The 14,123-nt window shown below is 47.8% G+C and overlaps 1 protein-coding gene across 40 annotated transcripts in view; it reads right to left on the bottom strand.

Annotated features, from left to right (window-relative positions):
* LOC102900020 overlaps positions 1–14,123 on the bottom strand; it is a 369,137-nt gene that overhangs the window by 124,696 nt on the left and 230,318 nt on the right. For 36 of the 40 annotated variants that reach the window (XM_045049719.1, XM_045049728.1, XM_045049734.1 and 33 more), the window contains one exon: positions 7,805–7,973. The gene's annotated coding sequence lies outside the window, so the exon portion shown is untranslated. Of the gene's footprint in view, positions 1–6,672; positions 7,736–7,804; positions 7,974–14,123 lie in introns of those variants that run through there. The other 4 variants (XM_045049738.1, XM_045049739.1, XM_045049740.1 and 1 more) reach the window with 4 other exon arrangements.

Raw genomic sequence — 14,123 nt, 5'->3', positions numbered from 1 at the left:
TATGTAAAGAACCTGACAACACTAAGCCATCGATAATTCCTGGCTGTTATCCGTGTTGTCCCTTATTATTGCTGTTGCTATCTTAATGCCATGAGACTTTGTAGACACAACGCACTTGTCCTTGAATGAAATACCACTTGGGGCATCCCTGGCTGCCGTGGTGGTACTGACTAGTGGGTGGACTTGAAAGTAAGGAGAAGGTGTTCACTGTAACACTGAGTGTGGTTTCAAAGCCCTGATGTTTGCCTTGCTTGAATTTAGTGATCCAGGTCCTGGCCACTCAAAATACGGGTCCACCATCTACAAAGCACAACAGTTGTTCTCAGGACATGCAGAGGTCCAGAGGTCTTCAAAGTTCCTTTCAGCAATACCACTGGAGGATCCTAACCAGAAGGAGAAGCTAATAACTCCCAACCCAGGGGCTATTTAGAGGATTAACTGTGTTAGTGGCATTATAACTAAAAGTGCTGAATAAATGTGAAAAAATAAAGCTTTGGCAATTTCTTACAAGGCAACAATAGTCTTACCATGGGATGCAGCGATCATGTTCCTGGGATCTACCCAAATGAGCTGAAACTTATGCCCTCTCAAAACCCTGCACACAATAGGACACCTGGGTGGCTCAGTTGGTTAGGTGTCTGACTTCAGCCTAGGTCATGATCTCCCCATTCCCGAGTTCAAGCCCCGCGTTGGGCTCTGTGCTGACAGCTCAGAGCCTGGAGCCTGTTTCAGATTCTGGGTCTCCCTCTCTCTCTCTCTGCCCTGCCTCTCTTTAATAAATAAATAACGTTAAAATAAAATTCAAAAAAGAAGAAAGAACGAAGAAACCTGCACACAAATGTGTATACCAGCTTCACTTCTAATTGCTAAAACTTGGAAGCAACCAAGGTGCCCTTTAGGAGGTAAATAGATACAAAAACTGTGCTACATCCAGACAAAAGAAATTATTCAGCACTAAAAAGAAATGAAGCATCAAGCCACATAAAGACATGGAGGGGACTTAAATGCATATTTACTGAGTGAAAAACGCCTAACAGAAAAGGCTACATACTGTATGAGTGAAACGTATGATATTCTGGAAAAGGCAAAACTATGGAGGCAGTTAAAGATCAGTGAGGCTGCCAGGGGTTTGGGAGGAAGGAGGGACAGATGGACAGGTGGAGCACAGAGGATTTTTAGGATGGCACAACTCTTCTGCAAGACAATGTCATGGTGGGTACGTGACATTTTGCACTGGTCAAAAATCCACAGAACCATGCAACGGAAAGAGTGCACCCTGAATATAAAGTATGGCCTTTCATTCATCATAATGTATTAACATTGGGTCATAAGTTGTAGCGAATGTACCACGTGAATGCAAGATGTTAACAATACGGTGGGGGCAGGGGGTTGGTATATAGGAACGCTCTACTTTCTACTCGATTTTTTATAAACCTAAAATTTCTCTCAAAAATAGTCTATTGGGGCGCCTGGGTGGCTTAGTCGGTTGAGCATCTGACTTCAGCTCAGTTCACGACATCATAGTTCATGGGTTCAAGCCCTGGGTCGGGCTCTGCGCGAACAGCTTAGAGCCTGGAGCCTGCTTCGGATTCTGCGTCTTTCTCTCTCTGTCCCTCCCCTGCCTGTGCTCATTCTCTCTCTCTCTCTCACAAAAATAAAAAAAATAATAATAAACGTTTAAAAAATATTAAAAAATAATAATAAAGTCTACTGCGGCACCTGGCTGTCTCAGTCAGAAGAGCACACAACTCTTGGTCTTAGGGTGGTGAGTTCGAGCCTAAGGGATTACTTAGTATAGGGATTACTCAAATAAATAAAACTTAGTAAGTTTATTAATGAATGAATGAATGAATGAATGAATTTTTTATTAGTTTTCTTTATTTTTGAGAAGCAGAGAGAGACAGAGCGTGAGTGGTGGAGAGGCAGAGAGAGAGAGGGAGACACAGAATCCGAAGCAGGCTCCAGGCCCCGAGCTGTCAGCACAGAGCCCAATGCGGGGCCCGAACGCAAGAACAGTGAATTCAGGACCTGAGCTGAAGTCCAATGCTCAACGAACTGAGCCACCCAGGCGCTCCAGTAAGTCTATTAATTTAAATATCTGTATCTATATTGCTAGGCAGATAGATAAAGTTTAACAACTTTCATATCTTTTGATCCAAGGATTCCACTTCTGAGATTCTCTTGAGATACAGGACATACTAGAAGGAACTTCATTTACAGAAGAGAAAAGAGTAAGCAGCCTGAAGTTGCTCCCCGGCACCCACATGGATAAAAGCAAATTTAAAAACGGTAGTTGAAAGTGTTCGGAAGTAACACAGACAATGCTTGCAGAAAAATGCCCATGGGGAAAAAAGTAAGAGCTTCCTAAGATAACCATGGGAAAAACTTTGTATAAAACAACACAAATGGTTTCCAGCACCTTGATAATGCAATTGTTCTCACGCTATCTGGGGCCATGAGATTATGGATAGCTTTTTTCCTTCTTTTTCCAATTTCCTCTAATATTTTACATATGTACATTTATTTAAATATATTTAAAGGTCTATGAATCGTTTAGCAAGGGGAGAAATGACAAGAGCTGGTCGGTGTTCTTAGTACTTGGATAAATTGTAAGTCATTTGGGTAACTCACTGAAAGTCACATTGCTACACAGCTGGGGTTGCAGACATTCATCCAAAGCACTTGCCATCTGAAGCTAGGGCTTAGTCAAAAAGATACTATTTAGAGACAGTATAGTCACCCTGGGATGCCGAGCACACAAAGATATGTGGGAAACAGAAATTCAGATGCCGAGCATACAAAGATATATGGGAAGCAGAAATTCAGAGACCAAGAGAGAAGGTTAAGAATCTTACTCACTCACTCACTCACCCACACAGCAAGCCTTTATTTACTAACTATTTACTAGAAGCCAGGCACAGGGTCAGGAGGAGGCACTTCTAAATAAAATCAAACCTCGGACCTTTACTTAAGAACTTCTGGTCCAGTGTCCCCAGAATCCCATATTTCCACACTAAATACGCTTAAATGGTGGAAAAGCCCACTAACTGTAAAAAAACCAGCATAAACTGGGACTCAGTGTGTGGTTCCTCTAAGCTGTCTCAACACACTGCCTCTCCGGAGGGCAGGAACCAGCCCTACAACCTGCAAGATAACTACCTCCCCATGCTTCTTCACTTACGCTGACTTTTATTTTTAATGTTTATTTATTTATTTTGAGGGAGAAAGAGAGAGAGTGAGTGAGTAAGTGAGTGAGAGAGCAGGGGAGGGGCAGAGAGAGAGAGAGAGAGAGGGAGGAGAGAAAGGATCCCAAACAGGCTCCACTCTGCCAGCACATCGCCCGACATGGGTCTCGAACCCACGAACCGTGAGATCATGACCTGAGCCAAGATCAAGAGTCGGATGTTCAACCGTCTGAGCCACCCAGGCACCCCCCACTTAAGCTGACTTTTTAGGGTCAGGAAATTTACTTCTGATTGTACCTCCCACCCCAGCCCCACAACATCAAGCATTTCAGATCAAGTATCTGTGAATCATAGGTCAGGTTGAGTCATTCTTAAAATTTCCAGGCTGTGAATTAAAACTATATTGATCACTTGGCAGTGGATCAAACAGACAAGAGACAATGTGACTTGCTCTGCAGGTATCTGTAACAATGCAAAGCGGATTTGCAAGTATTGTATTGAAATGGAGGTGGGGGTGGGATGGGTGGACAACTTTGCAGGGAGTGAGGGCTGGTAAAGGGATGGGGCCCTCAGTTCCTTTACCCTCTGGTTTCAGATAAGTATCACGCTGATGGTTGTCTCTCCATTCACCGCGCTGCCTTTTTGTTTCATTTTGGTTAATATGAACTACATTTATGGTAGGCTTTTGGCAACTGCTACAGATTCAGAGCCTATAAAATTGTTTTCCAGGGAAAAGGGAAGGGAGGGCTTGAGCACCTCCTACGGGGTCTCATTCCGTCTCTTAGATGGGGCAGGGCTCGGCGGCTGGGTGGCCCCGTCGGTTAAGCGTCCGACTTCAGCTCGGGTCATGATCTTGCGGGCTCATGGGTTCAAACCCCGCCTCAGGCTGTGTGCTGACAGCTCAGAGTCTGGAGCCTGCTTTGGATGCTGCGTCTCCCTCTCTCTCGGCCCCTCCCCTGCTCATGTTCTCTCTCTCTCGCTCTCACTCTCTCACTCAAAAATAAACATTAAAAAATTTTAAAAAAAAAGACAGAGCAGGGTAGGAAGGGGAGGCTGCTCAAGTTCCCTGCCCCAGAAGCTCTCGGGGGAAGAGTCCCCCAGACCGGCACCAGCCTACACACAAGGGACAATCAGAAACAGCAGCTCACAGAGGGTGGAAAACAGCAGGAAAGCTGACCCCCACAGAGACCTTGCGGGGCCACGGCACCCACACGGTTTTACACCCTCTTACCACGACCTTTCCCCTGCACTATCACACTGCCTCCAGGCCCATGTGTAATGCCAAAACAAGGGGCCAGAAGCGTCACCCCGTGTGGGAAAGCCTGGCTGGGACCACCAGGGAAACCCACCTGTGTGTGAGTCAGACCCTCGTGTCCTGCGTCTCGAAGCAGGGGTACACGTCAACGCAAGCTTCAGGGCCCAGGCGGGAAACTCTACCTCTGAATCATGACCGCACAGAACCTTCTCTGGGCCTCCCTGGTAACCCACGGAGGGTCTTTACCAGGAGCGAGGGCGGCTGCACAAGTCTCATGTGAAAAGGTGATCTGAGGGGTTTTGGTGGTCTTTTTGGTCAGTTCACAAGATGAACTAGGTGCAGGTGACGCAGCTCAGAAACGCCAGAGAAACACGAGCGAGTGTGGTTTTTAACTTTCTTTTTTGGTGGCTATTCGGCTAATTTGAAGTCATAGTATTAACAGATGGAAACCCAGAGAAGGTTAGTGACTTGTCTAAGAACTAGACAAGCCTGGAGGGACAGCTCAGGGGCCCACAGTCTCCTTCCCCAACCCCACGCTGCCTTGCTTAGAACCAAAAGATCACACAAAGCAAAGGGGACAAGAGTATCCATTTTATTTTTTTTCAACATTTTTTTATTTATTTTTGGGACAGAGAGAGACAGAGCATGAACGGGGGAGGGGCAGAGAGAGAGGGAGACACAGAATCGGAAACAGGCTCCAGGCTCTGAGCCATCAGCCCAGAGCCTGACGCGGGGCTCGAACTCCCGGACCGCGAGATCGTGACCTGGCTGAAGTCGGACGCTTAACCGACTGCGCCACCCAGGCGCCCCAAGAGTATCCATTTTAATTGGATCATAAAGTAATAGGAAAGAAAAGTAAGATCCAAAGGCAGGACATTATGGACTTTGTGACTTCTACTCAGCTAAAAGCTCTGGGCTCAATCTCTCTTTAAAATTATGTAAATCTATTTCAATTAAAATATAACAAAGTATATTTAATCACTTGAAACTTCAAACGTTATTTTAAAGTATTAAAAAATTTTTTTAATGTTTATTTATTTATGAGACACAGAGAGAGACAGAGCATGAGCAGGAGAGGGGCAGAGAGAGAGGGAGACACAGAGTCCAAAGCAGGCTCCAGGCTCTGAGCCCGACATGGGGCTCAAACTCACAAACCATGAGATCATGACCTGAGCCGAAGCCGGATGCTTAACTGACTGAGCCACCCAGGAGCCCCTCCAGTGTATTTTAAAATTGCCTCTTCCCCATCTTGACACACAGTGAAGAGTAAGCTAATATGTTCTACATAGGAATCCTGGGGCAGTGTGTGTGTAAGCCCTATAAATCACAGTCTAATAGCTGAGAAAGGCTCACTTAGCCCATTGTGCAGATGAGAAAAAAACAGGTCCAAGGAGAGGCAATGACCTGCCCAAGGAAATTCAGTGGGCCACCATCACAGCCAACACTGTTTTTCACATCACTCGCTACAGAGACCTGTGCAACTCTCCACGCCCCGTGTACTTCCCTAGCTTCTGCAGACAAGGGAATTCAGGTCTCTCTGGCAATCCTTAGCATTTCACATGATTCCGTCTACTGGTCTGGCATAATCTGCAAGGCAGCTGGCTGATTTTCATGAAATGTGTTGTAGCTATCAAAAGATATAGCAGTGGGCACGGTTAGTTTCTCAACATGTACATAAGGGATCCCAAACTGTAGCGCTCACGAAAGCAGATGACAAATTTATTTATTTGGGGCGCCTGGGTGGCTCAGTCGGTTACGCGTCTGACTTTGGTTCAGGTCATGATCTCACGGTTTGTGAGTTTGAGCCCCGCGTCGGGCTCTGTGCTGACAGCTCAGAGCCTGGAGCCTGCTTCGGATTCTGTGTCTCCCTCTCTCTCTGCCCCTCCCCCACTCACGCTCTGTCTCTCTCTCTCTGTCTCTCTCTGTCAAAAATAAATAAAACATTAAAAAAAGGGGAAAAAAAAGAATTTATTTATCTGATGCAAATAAAAGGTATATCCATACGATGTAATAAAACTGGGTGGCAGTTACAAAGAATAAGGCAGCTGCCATGGATAGCCTCTTGGGTATACTGATGAGTGGGAAAAGGCAAGTGACTGGTTTATCAAGGGCTACAAAAACAGTTATGTGTGTGCACATGCACATAAATACATTAGAAATGTCTACAAGCATGTGCCCCAAAGAAATAACCCAAGTGGAGTTGATAAAGAAACAAGGATAGGGACCCAGTGATTAAAAAGAACTTTAGTTTTATTTGAAAAGCTTTTTTTCCCCAAGGCGATAACATTCATTTACTCTTTGTGTAATAAATGACTGATTTTTTACAAAAAGAGAAAAATAGGGCTTTATTCATGTACCTACATACCCAACCTGCTACTTGAGCACCTGCCACTCCCGGGTGAGAGGAAAGATTGTCTGCTTGGTTCATGTCATGAGGCAGGTGACATGTGCTATGGGGATGGAAGGAAACAGTACAGGGATTTCTGTGTTCCAGGGGAGATTCAGAGGCTTAAACAGAGTCCTCGGCAAAATTCTGTCAAGGCCTGCCATCTTGAACACAGTGATGATGACAATGGTTTCCAAATGGGCAAAACTTTGGCAATTTCAAAGGAATTTCAATCGTTTTTGACTTTAGTTAGAGTTCACAATGGAATATGTGACAGCACAAAAGATAGTCTGTGGTTCCCAAAATTTCACCCCCACAGAGGGAGATGGTTTCGGTGCTTTTTAAAGGCACCGACTCTTTGGCTGTTTTTATCGGTACATATGGCTTACTCTGCTAGGCTAGAAATGGCCTCCGCCAAAATTGCTGTTTTGATTTGGATTTCCAAAAATAACTCACGAAAAGCCTATCGTATGAGGAAGATGGTCACGCCCAACTCTGGGGAGGAAAAGGAAAAGCATTTGATTTGAATCACTTAAGAGCGGAAACTGAGAGCATGTATCTCCTTGTAGCAACTACTACATAATTACCCATCCGAATGGAATCCTTTCAAAACCAAGGCGGTTCAACAAGAAGTTTCACGGAAAATAAAATTTCAGGACCAACTATTTGGTCAAAGCCACGTTAAATGAAGACAGCTCAGCAGGGACCAAATCCTGCTCACGTATCACGTGTTACGGGTGAGGGGTGGGAGGTGGTGGGTGTTCTCCTACGTGGGGGAAACGTGGCAATGTGCTAGGCTCTTCTGTCCAGTTCAATGTGTCCTCTAGTCACTGGGCACAGGGATTCAATTCTCTCTGGGTCAGTGTTACTGCTGGGCCTCTCCCCTCTGTCAAGTGTTTTCTGGTCTTCCTAAGAGAAGAAGCCACGGTTAAAAATGCCAGAGATAAAGACAGGGAGAGAAGAGAAGAGGACCCTTACCATCCAACCTGTTCATGAGCGCAAAGAGACAGGTCCCATTCCAGACACAGGCTCGTGGAGGACAGCAGTGATGGAAAATGGTCTTCACCACTTGGGATGCTCCTCTGTGTCACTTAGCTGTGTGACCTCTGCTGAGTTACATAACATCCCCGAGTAGCAGTTCTCTCACCTAAAAAAAAAAAAAAAAAAATCATATATATATATAGATATATATATCTATATATATATCTATATATATATAATATGTATATATACATACACACACAGATACCTGGGTGGCTCAGTCAGTGAGCGTTTGACTTCGACTCAGGTCATGATCTCACAGTTTGCGAATTCGAGCCCTGCATCGGGCTCACTGCTGTCAGCACAAAGCCCATTTCGGATCCTCTGTCCCCTTCTCTCTGCCCCTCCCCGCTCGTGCTTTCTCTCTCAAAGATAAATAAAACTATGGCATATGTGTGTGGGTCAGCCGTACCAGCAGCACTTGGGAGCTCACCATTAGTGCAGTAGAGCTCCGCCCCACACAGATTAACTTGAAACAGAATCTGCATTTAACAAGGGTTCCTGGAGATTTGCGTGGGGCTCCAATTTGAGAGACAATGGCTTTGGCCATTTTGCACCAGGTGCCCCAGTCAACAGAACATGATGTAACAGCTGCCCTTGGGGGAGAAGCAGAGTCCCCAGGGGCCACCTCTGGTGGGCACATTTCTGAAGACCATCCCAGATTGCTGTCCAGTCTTCCTGCTTCCTGCTTGCAGACAGGGGAATCAAGGCAGAGCTGGGAGCCCCCTGAAACTGAAGGATTCTCCACCAACAGGGCCAGACCACCCTGGGGTCCACAGCCAGGTCATCACAGATGTCCCCCTATCATCAAATGTGTCCAGAAGAGGCCCTGAGTGCAGAGAGGACAACGTCAGCAACTAACAGTAAGTGGCAAATGAGAACGGCGGCCGAGAAACTCAGAAGAAATGGGCTGGACGACAGACCATCTTCTCTTCCCTGATTAATTCTGGCCTAAATCAAGGTGCTTTTGTGCTATAAAACACAACCACCTCATACAGTAGGAAAAGAAATGTTAGACACACACAGGGGTTTTGCTGTCTATGCACAGACCATCTCTAGCATCGCAGACGAGACACTTTTGATATTGACTCCCTCCCGGAAGGGAAACCTGTAGGCTGAGGAGCTGGAGATTGAGGGAGGGAGAGGAGGAAGAAGAAAAGGAAGGAGGGAAAAAGAGGGAGGGACATTGAAATTAAAAAAGTAAAAATAAAGTTAAAAGATAGTTGAGTCTGTTGTTATGCAGAGTGACGTTTAAAAGTCCTCCTAGAGGATATTCTGGCCATGAAACCATGTTTTTTACCTAAAACCACACTGCTGAGCTTATGATCCTTTGTTCAGACCTCACACCCACCACACCTATGTCTGAAAATGCTCACATGGAGAAATCCGGCAAGGACGTGTCCCAGGGCGGCAAAGAGGGGCCTTGTTTATTTGCTCCCAAACCAACAGACACTAGAGCTAACCCAGCCTCTCAAAATCCCAGTGGCTCCTGACTCCAGTCCATTTGGCTTAGTTAGGCAAGGAAGGATCTCTTCCAGAAGATTCTAAAGCCTGGGTTTCCAGAGACTTCCCATGACTAAATGGAATTGGGGGACACAATGCTTATACTTTGGGTGAGTGTGCGTATGTGGGAACCCAGGGAAGAGACGAAACAGGCTTGCATTCTGGAATGCGCAGCACTGACTATGCTCAGTTTATAAAGCACTTCCTAAATCCTTGTGGGGAGGAAATATAATAGAAACTTGATTTAACGGGGGCAGACTGAGGCCCGGTAAGATTTCATGGTAGAACCAGGAGCTAAATGTCCCAGTCTCCCCAGCCACCTTCCAGCAATGACCCCCACATCTACCACCTGCTGGAGGCCTTACACTCTATCTTTATGGTTGGTTTCTTTTCTTTTCCTTCCTTCCTTCCTCCCTCCCTCCCTCCTTCTTCTTTTTTTTTTTTTTTTTTTTTTTTTTGAGTCTGTTTCTTTACAAAAAATATCACTGGGTCCTCAGCTGAAAATTTATTCTACTGATAAGGAGAGTAATGGCAGTGTTCCCTCAGGCTATGGAGCTACGACTGATGATGTATAGTTGGATGGATAGAAGGCCAGCGCTGGAGTCAGAATCTCTTAGGTCAAATTGTATCTTTGCTACTCATAGCCATCTGACATTTGGGAAGCTGATCTCTCTGAGCCTCTGGTCTCTTCATTTTTAGAAACGGCAACAGCCACAGCTAATAATATTTATCAAATGGGAACTGTGTGTGTACTCTTAAGCCAGTGTTATTCTAGGTAAGCGCTTTGTATTTCTTAACTCCTTAGCATACTGTTATTATGCCCTGTGTACACATGAGAAAGCTGAGGCACAGAAAGGTGAAGTAACTTGCTCAAGGCCACACAGCTAAGCGACGGCAGCACTGGGATTCTCCAGGTGGTCTCCAGGCTGGAGCCTGGGCTTTAACCATAACAGAAATGCTCCCACAGGGCCGGCAGGAGGGCTCTGTGAGATCAAAGGAATAAAATGCTTACCGGGCCATCCGACACAGAGCAAGCACTCAATAAATTATAACTATTAGGTACCATTTAGAAATTAATTTCTTTGGTTAGGCAGACACGCCAGGGTTACTATAGTATGAACGTGTCTAATGAGAAGCTGCTGCCTATGGTGGCACTAGTCCCTGACAGGTGTTCTTTCGCACCTGCCTTCAGCTGGCACTCTGGGCAGGCGATTTTGGTGCTCTGCCCTGGAATCTCCATATTGGCCTCTCACACGGGGCGCCCACAACAGGAACCCAACTCGGGGCAGCTAGGATGGGCACAGGTCTGACGTCCGCCTGGCAAGAAGGATGGCACGCTCTGGAATGAGTTGGACGGACCGAATCCCCAAGGCGACGGCCTCGTGCTGGCTGACTCACTGCTTTAGAAATGCTCTGTAGTTGGCTAATTGCACAGAGTCAGGGGGAAGGATTCCTTCCCTAGAAGAGGCAGCACGCGTCAAAAAATGGGCCAAATTAAAGATCTGGTGTGGACGATGAGCCAACCGGTGGCTGAGTAAGCAGCCAGCCACCACTCTCTTCCTCCTTATTCAGCTCTTCCCGGTTCTGTTCGGGTACTTGGAAGAGGCACGCGGTGGCCACGGCAACCCTACTGTCTCTGTCAGGGACTGGTGTAGGGAGGACCCCCGGCCCCATCCGGCCAACCAGGGGAAGTCTCCTGGGGACTTCCAGGGAAATTCTGCTCCCTGATAGAAGATAAGAGAGTTGCGGAAAGGACTTCCTTTTCCGATTGGGCATTCTTCCTGCTGGAAATTCTGGTGTGCTAAGGCGAAGTCTGCGGCAGAAAAGAGCATCTCAAGAGACGCCAATCCAACGTCCTGACACGCTGGGGCGGTCGGACGCATGCTTATGGATGCATCTGACAACACCAGGTGCTGGGGAGGCCGTGGGGAGACAGAACCCCCTGAGCACTGCACTGGTGGATGTGTAAACTGGTACAGTCATTCTGGAAAACAATCTGGCAGTACTTGTGAAATTAAATATGAGTATGCCCGATGACTCATCCATCCCAGCCCTGGGTCTGTACCAAAGAAACTCTCCCACACTCCCCATGGGCACAGGTGCGAGGTGTCATTGCAGACTTGGCTGGGCTGCCCTAGTGTCCATCTGCAGGGACAAGAGAAGTGAACAGGGCAGGATCTGCAGCGACGGAAGGGCAGACGCAGCCCTCTTATGAGCTAAGTGTAAACCGTGCACCAAGACTGGATCTCAAAAAGAGAGTACTGAGTGAAAAAAAGACAAGAAGGAGATCCGTAAGAGAACCCCATGCGTCTAAGTTAAAAGACACCCAATCACAGCCCTACAGTAAGTCCACACATGCGGCACATGGCAAATACCGGAGTGGGTGCCTATGAGGAGTGAAGGGAACACAGCGGGAGAGAACGCAACAAGGAGGAGAGGGGTCCTTCAGAGGCCAGAGGTAACGTGCCTTGGATGGAGGAAGCTTCCATAACAATTCAAAAGAAAAATATGCCACTGGATTTGGAGTCATTCCCGTGACTGATTCCTACTGGCTGTGGGCCCCTCGGCAGGTAACTTACAGCCTCAGTTTCCCCACTCGAAAGCAGATGTGAAGAACTGCCCTACGGAGAAGTGGGTGCAGAGCCTGAATCTGGAATGTAGCAACAGGATGGCAACTAAGGACTCAGCTTTCTTGTCTGTAAAATGGGGATTACTGCATTACCCGTCCGGTACCGTTATGATGGGGTTTAAATGAGATGTGACACGGGCAGGACAAAAAGCACAACGACGACACTGTTTGGCACATTTGGGAGGCAGGGAGCACGTCCTTCCGGGGGCTCGGGCTCGTACCAGGCGCTGTGCCGGGGGCTCGGCAGCACACCCCACCCTCACTGGGTGCAGCACCCGGGGGCATGAGACCTAAGTGTGGCCCCTGCCCCTCGCCACAAGGTGCCCGTGATGTCCTGGGCGCCATCCTGAGAGAGAGGGCACTTCAGGCTGCCTTTACGTGCCCCCATCTTGGGCACCTGGGGCCCTACAAATCCACTTGTAGATTTCTTTTTTCTTTTCTTTTGTGCCACAGATCAATTTTTAACTGGCTAAGGCAGGTTACCAGAAAGAGAAGAGACGAGAAGAAGAAACTGTCATAACTCCCCTGCTCTGCCACCAAGTAGGCAAATCTTCATTTTTTCCGACAAAGTGCTACTTTCTTTCTATAACTTTCCGTCATCCAGGAAGGACGCAGCGCTGTATGTGACTGTCACGCCACGGATTGCCACTGCCCTCCAACACCTCTTCTCCATCCCTCAGATGCCTAGGAAAGATTCAGGCGCTGACGTACCACGTACTGGGTGGCAATGGGTGCCATCTTGCTCCCAATTTTGCTCCTACAAGTGCCCTGGCTTTGAAACACGCCTTCCTGCAAACCAGCACCCTCCCTCCTGGAGCATGTCTTTGAAACACATTCCCCAAATAGGGACGCGGGTCAAAGCGATGCTTTGGTAGCTCCTGACAAATCGTGTTTCCAAAAGACCAATCTATGCGGCCACATGCAATGGACGCATGTGCCAGGCCGCCCACAAATTCTCAGAACAAACGCCCAAACCCGTTACTCTCATGTCTGGCAACCTGCAGGGAGCGGGAGGCCACAGTCACACTCTGAGTCTCGGGGAAGGTGGACTTTTCCCCGAGGCCACTGATGCTCTAACCTTCCATCTCTGTCCACGAGCGCTCACAACTTTAGAAAGAGGTTTTCTGCACAGAACGCGGTCTCCTTCACACAGGCCAGCCTGAGGAGTGGGCAAAGGGACAGTGGGAGAGTTGCGGGCGGGAGGTCAGCCTAAGGCCTCCAGGAAAGAAGGGAAAACAGAGGAATAACAAATGGGAATGTTTGCACGAAAACGTGCCATTAAAAACTCCTAGTCTGCGGTGCTATTGGTCACCTTGGAAAAGTCTCCAGCGCCCCGGGCTTTATGCGGGCTGGGGCCTCCAGAGAGCACCCCTCTGCTCTGGCTAATGCCTGGTGCGGTTCTTCCAGATGAGCCGAAACCTGATTTCACCCGGGAAGCACACCTCCTAAAGCGGATGGGCTCATCCTGCCCAGACCTCCTGGATTCTCTCATTCCAGAGATGAGCCCAGCAATGGCCTGAGCAACGGACTGCTTCAGTAGCTACGTTTGGACTCAAAGTATAATGCGGACATACACCCAGACGGTGCTAGCCGTGAACGGAAAGTCCAGCCTGGGAGGGGGAGAGGCAGGCTGCAGGCCCGTAAAAGCGAGACAGAGGGCCTAAGTGACTTCGCTTGGGTTTTCCCCTTCCACTCCCTAGCCCCGCACCGCCGATCCAACCGATTCTTTGATAACTTATTTCTCAAATGCCTGTTATCACCTAGTCACTGAGGTGAAGAATTGCAACACCAAGGCCATTCCTTGACGGGAGGACTGACTTAGGGAGTTGAGACTCTAACATGAGGAATGTTAGATACCATGAGGAATGAAGTCAAAGATAACAAAACAAGACAGTCAAAGACTGATCGCGTGCGAGCACTGAGTGGTCTGCGATCGGGGGGCAGGTCGCTGTGGGCTGCGAAGGAAGTCCTCTGAGAGCCTGATGACCAGAGCCTGGTGGGGGGAGGGTGTGGGCAGGAGAGGAGGCCTGTGATCCAGGCCGGGAGCCGGGAAGGTGGGCAGCACGCTCAGGCGCCAACGAGGAGCTCCTTGAGGTTAGAACAGAAAGAAAACATCTGGAAATC

The sequence above is a fragment of the Felis catus genome, chromosome F2 (assembly GCF_018350175.1).
Source record: "Felis catus isolate Fca126 chromosome F2, F.catus_Fca126_mat1.0, whole genome shotgun sequence".
Lineage (NCBI taxonomy): Eukaryota > Metazoa > Chordata > Mammalia > Carnivora > Felidae > Felis > Felis catus.
This window is presented reverse-complemented; position numbering and strand designations above follow the sequence as displayed.